This window comes from Heterodontus francisci, chromosome 5, assembly GCF_036365525.1.
Source record: "Heterodontus francisci isolate sHetFra1 chromosome 5, sHetFra1.hap1, whole genome shotgun sequence".
NCBI lineage: Eukaryota > Metazoa > Chordata > Chondrichthyes > Heterodontiformes > Heterodontidae > Heterodontus > Heterodontus francisci.
Genome location: NC_090375.1, coordinates 175,750,636 through 175,764,967, shown reverse-complemented (window position 1 = coordinate 175,764,967; position 14,332 = coordinate 175,750,636). Strand labels below are relative to the sequence as shown.

Sequence of the window (14,332 nt, the reverse complement as noted above, 5' to 3'; positions counted from 1 at the left end):
GGATAGGGCTGTGAAGAAGGCATATGGGGTGTTAGCGTTCATTAGCAGAGGGATTGAATTTAAGAGCCGTGAGGTGATGATGCAGCTGTACAGGACCTTGGTAAGGCCTCATTTGGAGTACTGTGTGCAGTTCTGGTCGCCTCATTTTAGGAAGGATGTGGAAGCCTTGGAGAGGGTGCAGAGGAGATTTACCAGGATGTTGCCTGGAATGGAGAATAAGTCTTACGAGGAAAGGCTGAACATTCTAGGCCTCTTCTCATTAGAAAGGAGAAGGATGAGGGGTGACATGATAGAGGTTTATAAGATGATCAGGGGAATAGATAGGGTAGACAGTCAGAAACTTTTTCCCCGGGTGGAGCAAAGCGTTACAAGGGGTCATAAATTTAAGGTGAAGGGTGGGAGATATAAGGGGGATGTCAGGGGAAGGTTCTTTACCCAGAGAGTGGTCGAGGCATGGAATGCCTTGCCCGGGGAAGTTGTTGAGTCAGAAACTTTAGGGACTTTCAAAAGGCTTTTGGATAGGTATATGGATAAAGGAGAATGATGGGGTATAGATTAAATTGTCCTTGACAGAGGACAAAGGATCGGCACAACATTGTGGGCCGAAGGGCCTGTTCTGTGCTGTATGTTCTATGTTCTATGTTCTAACACAAAATGTATCAATCTCAGTTATGAAATTTTCAATTGAACTAACCTCAACAGCTTTTTGGGGGAAAGAGTTCCAGATTTCCACCTATCCTTTGTGAAGATGTTCTTCTTGAACAGCACAGCTCAAATTTTAAGGTTATACTCCCTTGTCCTGGACTCCCCTACGTGAGGCTATTCACTATTGGCTCTCTCCCGCTTCCTTCTTTTACTTTCCACTTTGATGCTCTTATGTTCTTCCTAGTCTCTTCAGAGAGAGGCAGCATTGAGACTCAGATAAGTGGCCAGGTTATTGGCAACACGGACTTGGATGGAGTGTAGGAGCAGCAGCACTGACAGTCAAGAGTAAGCATGGTGGTAAGGGAGGCCAGTGTTGGTGCTGTATGCTGGGATGGGGAGGGGGTTTGGTCAGAGAATGTCTTGATTGGTGGCTGCCTGAAGAAGCCAGGAGTCAATCAGCTGTTCTAAGGAGTGCTATCCTCCTTTCCATTCCCACAACTATGGTAATGGAGAAAATAATAAGACTTAAGATAAACAAGGCTCCGGAACCGGATAGTTTCCATCCCAGAAATAGATGTGGAAATTGCAGATGCGTTAATCAGAACCTTCCAAAGAACATTCAGGAATTGTTCTTTGGATTATAAAATTGCAAATGTCACTTCATTGTTTATTTTATAAAACATGTATTTATAGAATGCCATTAATGTAGCAAAATGTCTCAAATTCACTTCAAAGGAGCGTTATCAAACAAAACTTCCAGATAAGGAGATATTTAGGCAGAAAAGCTTGGTCAAAGATGTGTGTTTTAAGAAGCGTCTTGAAGTAGAAAAGAGAGGTACAGAGGCCGAGTGGTTTAGAAAGGGAATTCCTGAGCTTCGGCCTTGTCAGTTGAAGGCTTGGCCACCAATGACGGAACAATTAAAATGCTCAAGAGGCCAGAATTGGAGAAGCACAGATATCTCTAAATAAAAAATAAATAAATAAAATTGTAGGGCTGGAGGAGATTGCAGGAGCAAAGTTATGGAGGGATTTGAAAACAAGAATGAAAATTTTTTAATCGAGGCATTGCGTGACCAGGAGCCAATGTAGGTCAGTGAGCATAGGAGTGATGGTTGAATAGGACTTGGTGTGAGTTAGACATGGGTAGCAGAGTTTTGGATGACCTCAAATTTACGGAGGGTAGAATGTGGTAGGCTGGCCAGGAATGCGTTAGAATAGTCAAGTCCAGAGGTAACAAAGGCACGGCTAAGGGTTTCAGCAGCAGATAGGCTGAGTCGGGCGATGCTATGGAGGTGGAAATAAGCAGTCTTAGTGATGGCTCCAATATGTAGTCGGAAGCTCACCTCGGGGTCAAATATAAGACCAAGGTTGCGAACAATCTGTTCAGTCTCAGGTAGCTGCCAGGGAGACGGATGTAATTGGTGGCTAGAAGCACAGAGAAACCAGGAAACTAGAGACCTGTCAGCTTAATGTCACTGTAGGGAAGTTACTGGAATCTATCTTGAGAGATAGAATGACCGAACATCTGAACGACTTTGATCTGATCAAAGATTTGCTACGGTTAGGTCATGTCTCATTAATCTAGGTGAATTTTTTGAGTAGGTCACTATCATGGTCAACAAGGGTGGAGGTGTCTATGGGTATCATCTATAGGGATTTACAGGAGGCATTTTGTAAAGGTTCTAAACAAGAGATTATTACAAAGATGACAGTGTGCAGAATTAGTGTTAACTTTGTGACAGTTTAGTAATTGATTGGGAGCTAGGAGATAGAGGGGGTCTGGTTTTAGCCTGCTATTTTTGGGGTCAATTGCTGAGTAATATGATTTAAACCTGCCTGGATGCACTAAACCAGAGAACTGCATGCATTTTTGTGAAGCGGTAAATGTAACCTCCATGCATGTACTTCCACTGACGATGTAGCAAGACCGACAACAGCATGTATCAGGATGGCTCAGGGACAGAGGGCAGGCTCACAGGTACTCATGTAGCTGTGGAGCTTTTGGTGGAGGTGATACAGAGGTACCCACAGGTGGAAGAAGGTCACGGAGGCAACTAATATGCCTGATGAAGGAGGAGATCACAGAGGTGGTCACAGCCAGGAGCACTGGTCCCAGGACATGGCTCCAGGGCCACAATGATCTGACATAAGGGTCAAGGTAAGATCCCATCTCACAAGCACACTGCTCTACAACTGCATCACCATCAGCTTCACAGCCTCAACACATTGTATCCACCATCTAACTATACACTGATGTTCACACATTCCACACTATTGCATCCTTCACAGGCATTAATCACACCTCAAACATATCTCACAGCACTTCAACCAAATGAGACATCATATACACATAAACACACCTGCGAACATACACTCATTCACCATCACCATCTTTACCACTCTTTCTCTTCCAAGAAAAGATAGCACATAACAGGCACCAGCAGGACCTGGGTCAGGGAGGGAAAGCACAACTTCATGAGATCACTCCCTTTGAGTAGGTAGTGCTGGTGATAATCAGGAGGGGAGTGACCACAGGCAGAGCAGGGGTAGATGTATGTGACCACTCCAGCTTCCTTACATATCCACAGCTGTTCCTGATCCCTAATCCCCCAAAGCTGTCCTCACTCACAAGCTTCATAGAGTATCATCACACACATCTTCTTCTAGTGGCCACAGGCGCTACACCCAAACCCTTTTAGCTTTATCACTGCAGGCTCCCAGGAGTGAGAACTACCTTGCCCCTACAGAAGAACTTGGAAAAGCCATCTCTAACCCTTCATCTCCTCCCCAGGGGAAGAGGAGGACAGCGACGAAGTAGGCACTGCATCAATCGCGACCACTGACACAGGCACCAGCTCAGAGACCGGCACCATGCGTAACTTAGAAGTTAGTGTAGATCAACGCTTGGTGGAAGGAACCTCACATGTCACCTTTCTGGGGAGCAAAGCCATATACTAGTTCTGCTGCAGCGGAGTCAGATGAGGGCCTCACAGGGTCAAGCTTCAGAATAAGGCTGTTGAATTTTACAAACTAAATGCTTGGTGCAATGGACAGCAAGCCTGAAAGCTTACGGATCATGATTAGGGGAAATGCAGCAGGCTGCTTCCAGCTTGGCCTGTGGCTTGACGCAGAGCCAAACCCATTCTCTCTAGTGTAGAAAGGTTGGCTAATTCCATCCAGTGACTTGTGGAATCTGGCATCATGCAGCATCTGATCACTGAAATCACAGCTTCAATTGCAATCATAGCAGCTTCCATGGGATGCTAAACAGTTTGTATGGAACGACAAAGTGCTGCAATGGAAACGCAAACAACTTACATTGCACTACTATCATCTTCTATGGAACAGCAAAGTGCTGAAATAGAAGCTCCAGCACTGCCATAGTTGAAAGGGGTTTGCTGAATGTTTCAGCTGCCCAGAGATCGGTTCTCCACCAGATCATTGGGCTGGCTAAACAGGTGCCCCAAGGTAGTGGTGTGGGAACCATGGAGCAGGAACCTACTAGCCTCTCTTCCCTGCCACTCCACTCCTACCCTTGCAGCTGCCCATCAGCCAGACGGTCGAAATTGCTGAACCCATGCTGTGATGGTTCAGTCTGAGAGGCCATCGCAGCCCACAGCCTCCTAAGGACATCCTAGGAGGACATCTGAGCTGTCCTCTTCAGATTCTCAGCAGCCATCCACTTTGTGTACTGCTGCCACTGGGGTTGCTCTTCACAGAAGCATCAGACTAGGCAAAAGCACTTATAGGATAATCACTAAGAGTAAACACCAGGGTGAAAACTTTAATATTTGTAAGGGCTATTGGTTGTGTAATGTTTTCATTCGTGTTTGCTCTAAATAAAGAGTGATGATAGTAATTATGTAGTGGTTGAATTGGTGTTTTTTTTTTAATTACCCCTTCATGGAGAAGGGGGTGAAAGGATTGAGTGCAGATGCTGGACTTCCTGATGGATCCTCAGTTATGGAAGGTAAGGCTACAGTGCACCGAAGTCTGATGGTGGAGGACGTGTCTGAAAAGCAGTCCTCAATTACATGGCAGCGAGCGCCCCTCCCAGGTGCGGAACCCTCTGATGCTCCTCTTGGTCCCCCTCCTCTTCCTCCATCGACTCTCAAGTTTGACCCTCTGGCACAATTGGTGGTGGTAACAGCTGGTGTCTCATGAATGTGCGAAGCAGTAGCAAATGGATTCAAAATTGGATGACCTCACAGTCCTCCATAAATAATATAAGGATTCAGATAGAGTAGATACAAAGAAGCTTTATCTGCTGGTGGGGAAATGCAGGACCGGAGAGAATAATCTTAAGGTTAGAGCTAGGCTGTTCAGGAGTGAAATTAGGAAGCAGGTTTTCATACAAAGGACAGTGTAAATCTGGAATTTTCTCCCCCAAAAGGCTGTAGATTGAAATTTTGAGGTGGGCAGGTAAGGGTATCAAGGGATATGTATCAAAGATGGATAAATGAAGTTGAGGTACAGGTCCGCCATAGTGTAACTAAACGGTGGAACTGGCTCAAGGAGCTAAATGGCTACTCCTGTACTTTTGTTGCTATTTATTTACTAGTTATTAGGTACTAATGGCTTTTACAAATGGAACCTGACATCACTTGTTGGACATTTTGAAGTTCACAATCTCAACTGCCTGAAAGTTCACACTTGCTGCATACAATACCGCGTGTAAACTTTAAATAGGAGAACACACTTTCCTCGATGGTGTTAGTTGTAGGGGGCACGCTGGCTTTGCCTGTGCCAGGCTCCCGGATCTCAATGCTAAGTGAAGTTTCACCCATGATCAAGCTCCAGGATACTGTCACAGACCGTAAAACCTGCACTATCCAGGAAAGTATACTCACCATTTAAGTTTACTAAAACAAACTTTTAAGGTGACACCACTGCTAATTTAATAGCCAGGGCTCTGTCTTCAAAAAAATACGTGTTTTGGTTTCAGGGGACTTGCTTTGTAAGCTGCAAAGAACAATGTTTACCTGAAGCTCCCCATATACATAAATTGGGGTCCTCAGACTCTACTAGATCTATCAAAAAGTCTGCTATGGAGTCATAGGGATCAGGAGGTCACAAGACCATCAGATGAGTGGATTTGTTGACACATTGAGGTACAATTTCTGCTGGGGTTTTTCTGATCTCCTGCCCTAACCTAAGAGGAAAGTCCAGAGAAACAGCAGGAGATCAGGAGAACACCCATCCAAAATTCCAGGCAATTAGATTTGTTGCTATTTGTGAAGAAAAAACATTCTCTTCGATGATGGCAATTTTTTTTCTCCTTTGGGTAATTGACTTCTGGAAGTTCGGCGAAGAGATTCCTTATGCATGGAGATTTAAAAGCCATAAACTAAAAGCAAAATATTGCAGATGCTGGAAATCTGAAATAAAAACTGAAAATGTTGAAACATTCATCATGTCAGGCTGCCTCTGTAGAAAAAGGAAAAAAAACAAACATTTCAGGTCAATGAGTGCTGGTTAGCAGTCTTGAATCATTAACTTTTTCCTTTCCCCATAGATGCTCCCTGGCCTGCTGATTGTCGCAGCACTTTCAGTTTGGAAACCACGGACCCTGATGTTTCTCTAACAGTAGCCCTTACAGTGATTGAGGTATTTGTCAACCAAAATTGAAAGTAACCATTAAAAAAAAACATTTCTTGCTAGAGTAATATGAGTTGAAAAATATTGTTTGGTTATAGCTTTGTGATAGTCATGAGAAACTTGCCCAAAGTCAACTTTATAGATGTCAAAAGAAAGGACAGTAAAGTAACACTATACTCTTCATCATAAGCTTCATTGTGCACACATTCCAACTTTGAAAAAAAAACAACAGCACTTGCTGCATTTGGATTTCAGTGTAGACCTCTAACAGGAAGGAAGCACTGTGGAAACGGCCAACAGCAAAACAACTGAGAAGGATGAAGAAACCAAACATCAAGGCTCAGTTTATCTTGAGCCATCCTGTATGTTTTTAAAACTTAGTCTGCAGCCAGGAGTATTTCCAAGCTGCCGCCCTTTTTGTTTGCTGTCAGGAGGCACCAGAGACCACATTGGTATGACTTTCTTTTCAGATCTTCACTGCTTGCAACCAGACTACAACATTAACCCAATTTCCTGACCACTTGCTCCGCACAGCTCAGAACAGTAACCATGAAAAGCGGGACTTAAACATTCATCCATCCATGCAGCGTCATAGAATATTTACAGATTTATAGCACTGCCCCATTGTGCCCAACCCAATTAAGAGAAGCAATCTTTGCACCAGCCACGTTTTACCAATGTGTCGAAGTCATTGCAACAGTTTCTGCTAGACATGAGCAGCAGCATCCTGTGTCAAAGACTCGCATATTTGAAAGGACTGATTGAAAGAGCCAGGTTTGTTAATAATCTTTACCTGACAAACTTTCTTCCTGCAGTAACCTTTCAAGTCAGTTCAACTATGACTGTATCCTAGCAACATGAAATGTCATAGTAAGTTTAATTGTCACCCTTGGTCATGCAGACAATACCTGTCTGGAGAGGTAGAGTGTAGGCTTAAAAGTTAAGCCACATTTTAAGAACTGGATTGAACTGTTCTGGTCTTGTTTAAATAAATTAATAATTTAGTTAGCTTATATTTTGAACAGCTACAGTCTCATACCCATCAATGGTGTTAACAAATTTTTTTTGCACAAGCCTCTTCAAAAAGTTAAAAGTCAATACAGAGACCACTGCCTATCCATTTACCAGAGGAATGCTCAAGTCAATGGCAGTTATTCAATACTAACAAAACACAACCCTTAATGGACTAAATGGAAGACAGCACAGAGGAGGGAGTTGCTGACAATAGGGAAGACTGCCAGTAATGTGACAACTCTGGATCATCGGAAAGTAGAACATGACCAACTGTGGCTTTCAAAGACCTTACACATGTCACTTCAGCTGTGTATTCAGTCCTAGTGGAAAGTCTGCTGGGTTTAACCCCTTGATTCAAACCTTCAGACTCTCTCCTAAACTCACTTGCCTCGTGGAAAGTGTAGATCTTAGCTTTTTGTGGAAATTCAGACTGTGTTTGTTCTATAAATGAACACGGTAAGACATTCATAGGTGTTGCACGGCATAAAAATGGGAGGTCATTCTGAAGTACATTTATCTTTCCTCAAAAAGATCTAACATAGACAGACAGACAGACATACACGCACGTGTACACACACTAAGGCTTATTGATACACAACTCTAAGCACTAGGAGATTTCATGAATTATTCCTAAACAATGCATTTCCAAAACTGACCACAACATTACATGCCACTTAAGGAAATAATTTTAGATTTTCTTACAATGTCTTTCAACCGAGACAGTCTTTTCTCCTCACCCACCTGTCGCTCCCCTCCCATTATCATGAATGGGATCACATTTCCTTTCCACCTTTATTGGTTCCTTGTCAAATGTTAAAATTAACAAGGCAGTAATCAATCAATCCTGTTTGAAAGGGAGAACTCCCCAACTCTACTTCAAGTTTACCCCCTTCTCTATTTACGATGGACTTCTCAATCACAGCCAGTAAATACCTGACAACAGACTAGCGCAATGAGAGCTAACGTTTCTGCTCAAGATTAGTGACATCCCATCGAGTTTATTCTGACGTGATCAAAATGCAAATATTGATTTGAGACAACAATTTCCTTCGAGCTGCTGTAACTTCACTGGAAGTGCAGTAGGAGCCCTATTTAGTGACACCTAAGTTACAGGATAAAAGTAGCTGGGTGACCGTCAGGGGAGGAAAAGGGAATAGGCGCACAGTGCAGGGATCCCCTGTGGCCGTTCCCCTCAATAATACGTATACCGTTTTGGATACGGTTGGGGGGAGCGACCTACCAGAGGAAAGCCACAGTGGCCAGGTCTCTGGCACTGAGCTTAGCTCAGTGGCTCAGAAGGGAAGTGGGGAGACTAGGAGAGCGATAGTGATAGGAGATTCAATGGTTAGAGGAACAGACAGGAGATTCTGTGGTCGCGAACGAGACTCCCGGATGGTATGTTGCCTCCCGGGTGCCAGGGTCAGGGATGTCTCAGATCGAGTCCACAGGATTCTTAAGGGGGAGGGGGAGCAGCCAGAGGTCGTGGTACATATCGGTACCAATGACATAGCTAGGAAAAGGGATGAGGACCTGAAAAACGAATATAGGGAGTTAGGTTGGAAGCTGAAAGGCAGGATGATCAGGATAGTAATCTCAGGATTGTTACCGGTGCCACGTGCTAGTGAGGCTAGAAACAGGGAGCGAGTGCAGCTGAACACGTGGCTACAGAACTGGTGTAGGAGGGAGGGATTCAGATATGTGGATCATTGGGATACCTTCTGGGGAAGGTGGGACCTGTACAAGAAGGACGGGTTGCATCTGAACTGGAGGGGCACCAATATCCTGGGCGGGAGGTTTGCTAGAGCTCTTCGGGAGGGTTTAAACTAGTTTGGCAAGGGGAAGGGAACCGGAGCCACGGATCAGTGGATGGGGTAGCTGTTGAACAGGCAGATACCGAGTGCAGAGAGTCTGTGAGGAAGGTTAGACAGTTGACAGGGCAAAGTTGCAGCCAGTATGATGGGTTGAAGTGTGTCTATTTTAACGCAAGAAGTGTCAGGAATAAGGGTGATGAACTTAGAGCATGGATCAGTACTTGGAGCTACGATGTTGTGGCCATTATGGAGACGTGGATATCACAGGGGCAGGAATGGATGTTGGATGTTCCGGGGTTTGGATGTTTCAAAAGGAATAGGGAGGGAGGTAAAAGAGGTGGGGAAGTGGCATTGTTAATCAGGGATAGTATCACAGCTGCAGAAAGGGAGGTCGTCGAGGAGGGTTTGTCTACTGAGTCATTATGGGTGGAAGTCAGAAACAGGAAAGGAGCAGTCACTTTGTTGGGAGTTTTCTATAGACCCCCCAATAGCAACAGAGACATGGAGGAACAGATTGGGAGGCAGATTTTGGAAAGGTGCAGAAGTAACAGGGTTGTTGTCATGGGTGACTTCAACTTCCCTAATATTGATTGGAACCTCCTTAGTGCAAATAGTTTGGATGGAGCAGTTTTTGTCAGGTGTGTCCAGGAAGGTTTCCTGACTCAATATGTAGATAGGCTGACTAGAGGGGAGACTATGTTGGACTTGGTGCTTGGCAACGAACCAGGCCAGGTGGCAGATCTCTCGGTGGGAGAGCATTTCGGTGATAGTGATCACAACTCCCTGACCTTTACTATAGTCATGGAGAGGGACAGGAGCAGACGGGATGGGAAAATATTTAATTGGGGGAGGGGGAATTACAATGCTATTAGGCAGGAACTGGGGAGCATAAATTGGGAACAGATGTTCTCAGGGAAATGCACGACAGAAATGTGGAGGTTGTTTAGGGAGCACTTGCTGCGACTGCTGGATAGGTTTGTCCCGATGAGGCAGGGAAGGGATGGTAGGGTGAAAGAACCTTGGGTGACAAGAGATGTGGAACAGCTAGTCAAGAGGAAGAAGGAAGCTTACTTAAGGTTGAGGAAGCAAGGATCAGACAGGGCTCTAGAGGGTTACAAGGTAGCCAGGAAGGAACTGAAGAATGGACTTAGGAGAGCTAGAAGGGGACATGAAAAAGTCTTGGTGGGTAGGATTAAGGAAAATCCCAAGGCATTCTACACTTATGTGAGGAACAAGAGGATGGCCAGAGTGAGGGTAGGGCCGATCAGGGATAGTGGAGGGAACTTGTGCCTGGAGTCGGAGGAGGTAGGGGAGGTCCTAAATGAATACTTTGCTTCAGTATTCACTAGTGAGAGGGACCTGGTCATTTGTGAGGACAGCGTGGAACAGGCTGATATGCTCGAACAGGTTGAGGTTAAGAGGGAGGATGTGCTGGAAATTTTGAATGATATGAGGACAGATAAGTCCCCGGGGCCAGATGGGATATACCCAAGGATATTACGGGAAGTGAGGGAAGAGATTGCTGCGCCTTTGGCGAAGATCTTTGCGTCTTCACTGTCCACTGGAGTAGTACCGGATGATTGGAGGGTGGCAAATGTTGTTCCCTTGTTCAAGAAAGAGAATAGGGATAACCCTGGGAATTATAGACCAGTCAGTCTTACGTCAGTAGTGGGAAAATTATTGGAGAGGATTCTGAGAGACAGGATTTATGATTATTTGGAAAAGCATGGTTTGATTAGAGATAGTCAGCATGGCTTTGTGAGGGGCAGGTCATGCCTCACAAGCCTTATTGAATTCTTTGAAGATGTGATAAAACCCATTGATGAAGGAAGAGCAGTGGATGTGGTGTATATGGATTTTAGCAAGGCGTTTGATAAGGTTCCCCATGGTAGGCTCATTCAGAAAGTAAGGAGGCATGGGATTCAGGGAAATTTGGCTGTCTGGATACAAAATTGGCTGGCCCATAGAAGACAGAGGGTTGTAGTAGATGGTAAGTATTCAGCATGGAGCTCGGTGACCAGTGGTGTTCCGCAAGGGTCTGTGCTGGGACCTCTGCTCTTTGTGATTTTTATAAATGACTTGGATGAGGAAGTGGAAGGCTGGGTTAGCAAGTTTGCCGATGACACGAAGGTTGCTGGAGTTGTGGGTAGTGTGGAAGGCTGTTGTAGGTTGCAACGGGACATTGACAGGGTGCAGAGCTGGGCTGAGAAGTGGCAGATGGAGTTCAACCTGGAAAAGTGTGAAGTGATTCATTTTGGAAGGTCGAATTTGAATGCGGAATACAGGCTTAAAGACAGGATTCTTGGTAGTGTGGAGGAACAGAGGGATCTTGGGGTCCATGTCCATAGATCGCTCAAAGTTGCCACCCAAGTTGATAGGGTTGTTAAGAAGGCGTATGGTGTGTTGGCTTTCATTAACAGGGGGATTGAGTTTAAGAGCCGCGAGGATATGCTGCAGCTTTATAAGGCCCTGGTTCGACCACACTTGGAATATTGTGTTCACTTCTGGTCGCCTCATTATAGGAAGGATGTGGAAGCTTTAGAGAGGGTGCAGAGGAGATTTACCAGGATGCTGCCTGGACTGGAGGGCATGTCCTATGAAGAAAGATTGAGGGAGCTAGGGCTTTTCTCATTGGAGCGAAGAAGGATGAGAGGTGACTTGATAGAGGGGTACAAGATGATGAGAGGCATAGATAGAGTGGATAGCCAGAGACTTTTTCCCAGGGTGGAAAGGGCTATCACCAGGGGGCATAATTTTAAGGTGATTGGAGGAAGGTTTTGGGGAGATGTCAGAGGTAGGTTCTTTACACAGAGAGTGGTGGGTGCGTGGAATGCGCTGCCAGCGGTGGTAGTAGAAGGGGTACATTAGGGGCATTTAAGCGACTCTTGGATAGGTACATGGATGATAGTAGAATGAAGGGTAGGTAGTTAGTTTGATCCTAGAGTAGGTTAAAGGTTCGGCACAACATCGTGGGCCGAAGGGCCTGTACTGTGCTGTACTGTTCTATGTTCTATGTTCTATTTACACATGGAGACAGGGTCTCCTGCATTTCTGGCTGAGTTAAGCCCTTTGACCTCATCTTTCACTTGCGAGATGTAGATGTGCAGACACAGATTGACCAATACTTGGTTCAGTCAGGACAACATAGTGAAAACAAGGCTAAATATTGGCCAGGACACCGGGGATAGCACCCCTGCTGTTCATCGAAATAGCATCATGGGATCTTTTATGCCCACTTGAGGGGGCAGATAGACCCTCGGATTAACGTCTCATCCGAAAGATAGCACTTCTGACATGTCAGTACTCCCTCAGTACTGTACTGGAGTATCAGCCTAGAATTTTGTGCTCATGTCCTGGGGCTGAATTTTTAGCCACGGAGGTGGGAAACAGGAGCTGGGTTTGTTTTTGAGTCAGAAACCGGGCTCTGGTGAGAAACTGATTAAAGTTAAGATTTTGTGTGGGGAAGCTTAGAGCCAGTGGGGGCAGGAATGGAGGTAGGTCAGATGAAGTGTGGGACTCATTTAGACACCCCATGCCAACCATTAATGACCCTCGCTTCATCGATGCCGACCCTGATCAAATGCTGGAGGCAGTGAGGGAGAGGAAGGAGGTTTTCCCAGAGGGTGGCAGGAGGAGGCCACCTTGTCATGCAGCAGGCACACCTCTCTGTTCAGCGTCATCTTCTTCCGCCTTCAATTCCTCTTCATCTCTTACCTCCAGTTCCTTCTTCTCCCCTGATGCTGTCTCCTTCCAGAGCCTCACTGTCCTCTCTGGAGGGCCAGGTTATGGAGAGCACAGCAGACTGCCACAATGACAGAGACTCTTGCAGGACAGAGGCAGGAGGGCACAACCCGACTGGTACAGGCACCAGAACCACTTCTTCAGAAGCCCAATGGCTGGCTCAATGAGCAGGTGGCATTGGGTGTAATTGCCTCTGTCTGAGGCTCTCATAGAGAGGTCTCTAGAAATTTCTTCAAGAGATATCCCTTATCCCCTAGGATCCATCCACACACTTTGGGGGGGTCGGAGTGAAGGTCTGAGGCAGCCTGGACTGGCAGAGGATGAAGGAGTCATGGCAGCGGCCAGGAAAGCAAATGCACACATAGAAGAAGCTCTTGTTGTTGGCGCAGACCAGTTGGATGTTGAGGGATTGGAAGGCCTTCCTGCTGATGGATCTCACTGGCCAGTTGCTGGGTGCCTTGATGGCCACAATCGATGACGCCCTGCATCTGGGGAAATACAGCAATGGCAGCAAAACCCACTGCCCTCTGTCCCTGCAAGGCCATGTTTGTTGTTAAATGACTGTGCTGTCCAGCTCTGGCTAAGAAGACATCAATGAATAACGAGACACAGTAGTATGCAACAATTCTGAGATCTCACTAAGGTCCGCAGCTGATCCTTGGAAGCAGAGGCAAAGAAGTTCAAGGCCACAGAGAGTTTGACAGTCACTGGCAGGGCAGGGCGACCAGGTCTGCGAGATGTGAGGTCTTTGGCGATGAGGTCACAGATGTCTGTGACCATCTGCCTGAAGAGTCACAGTCTCCTGTGGCACTGGGTCATCTCTAGGTATTTCAGTCTTCGGCAGTCAATCCTGTGTTGAGGGCTTGGCCTCCATTGCCTTCCTGCCCTTCCTTCCTCTACCGTGCCCTCCTGGTGTCTGGGGTTCTGCCCTTCCTGCTGAGGGTGTTGTCCATTGGGCCCATAATCTGACAATCGTACCTCCATTGCCAGCTACAGCCTTCCTTTTTGGTAGGTAGCCACCCAATTGTCATTGGCAGCCTTGCCCCCTGCTCCTGCCCTGCAATGCCAGTTGGGGGTATGTTGGGGGGTGCAGACCCAGTTCAAAGCCCGGATGCTGAGTGCCCACTCTTCCTGTCACCTATGCAGTGCCAAGGGCACCCCCTTACCATGTGCCCAGTCCCCCTTTGCCCCACTGACCCTCTTATGGGGCCAGGATGATGCCATGGGGCACTCCACTCTTTACCCGCCTGACTTCAGCTAGTCAGAAGGTGCGGGTTACCCATGTGCCCCTTTAAAAATTTAAGCCTCAAACTGTGACAAGCTCTTAGCAAGCTTTTAAATAGTTTTAATTGACCTCAATTGGGTGGATTGTGAGTTTTCTGTTCTGCCCTGATTATTGCCAGCACTGGGAACAGCGGTTAGAAACTGACAAGCCGCCTGGCGCTGGTCTTTTCAGGGCCCCCCCCAACTCTGTTCCTGACTTCGGTAGGGGCCCCTAAAGCTCAGGCCCTGGAGTGGGGCTT

The 14,332-nt window shown here is 46.2% G+C and overlaps 1 protein-coding gene across 2 annotated transcripts in view; it reads right to left on the bottom strand.

The window, feature by feature from the left end:
- The window catches only part of grhl2b (grainyhead-like transcription factor 2b), a 212,082-nt gene that overhangs the window by 30,624 nt on the left and 167,126 nt on the right, over positions 1–14,332 (bottom strand). The gene's annotated exons all lie outside the window — the stretch shown is intronic.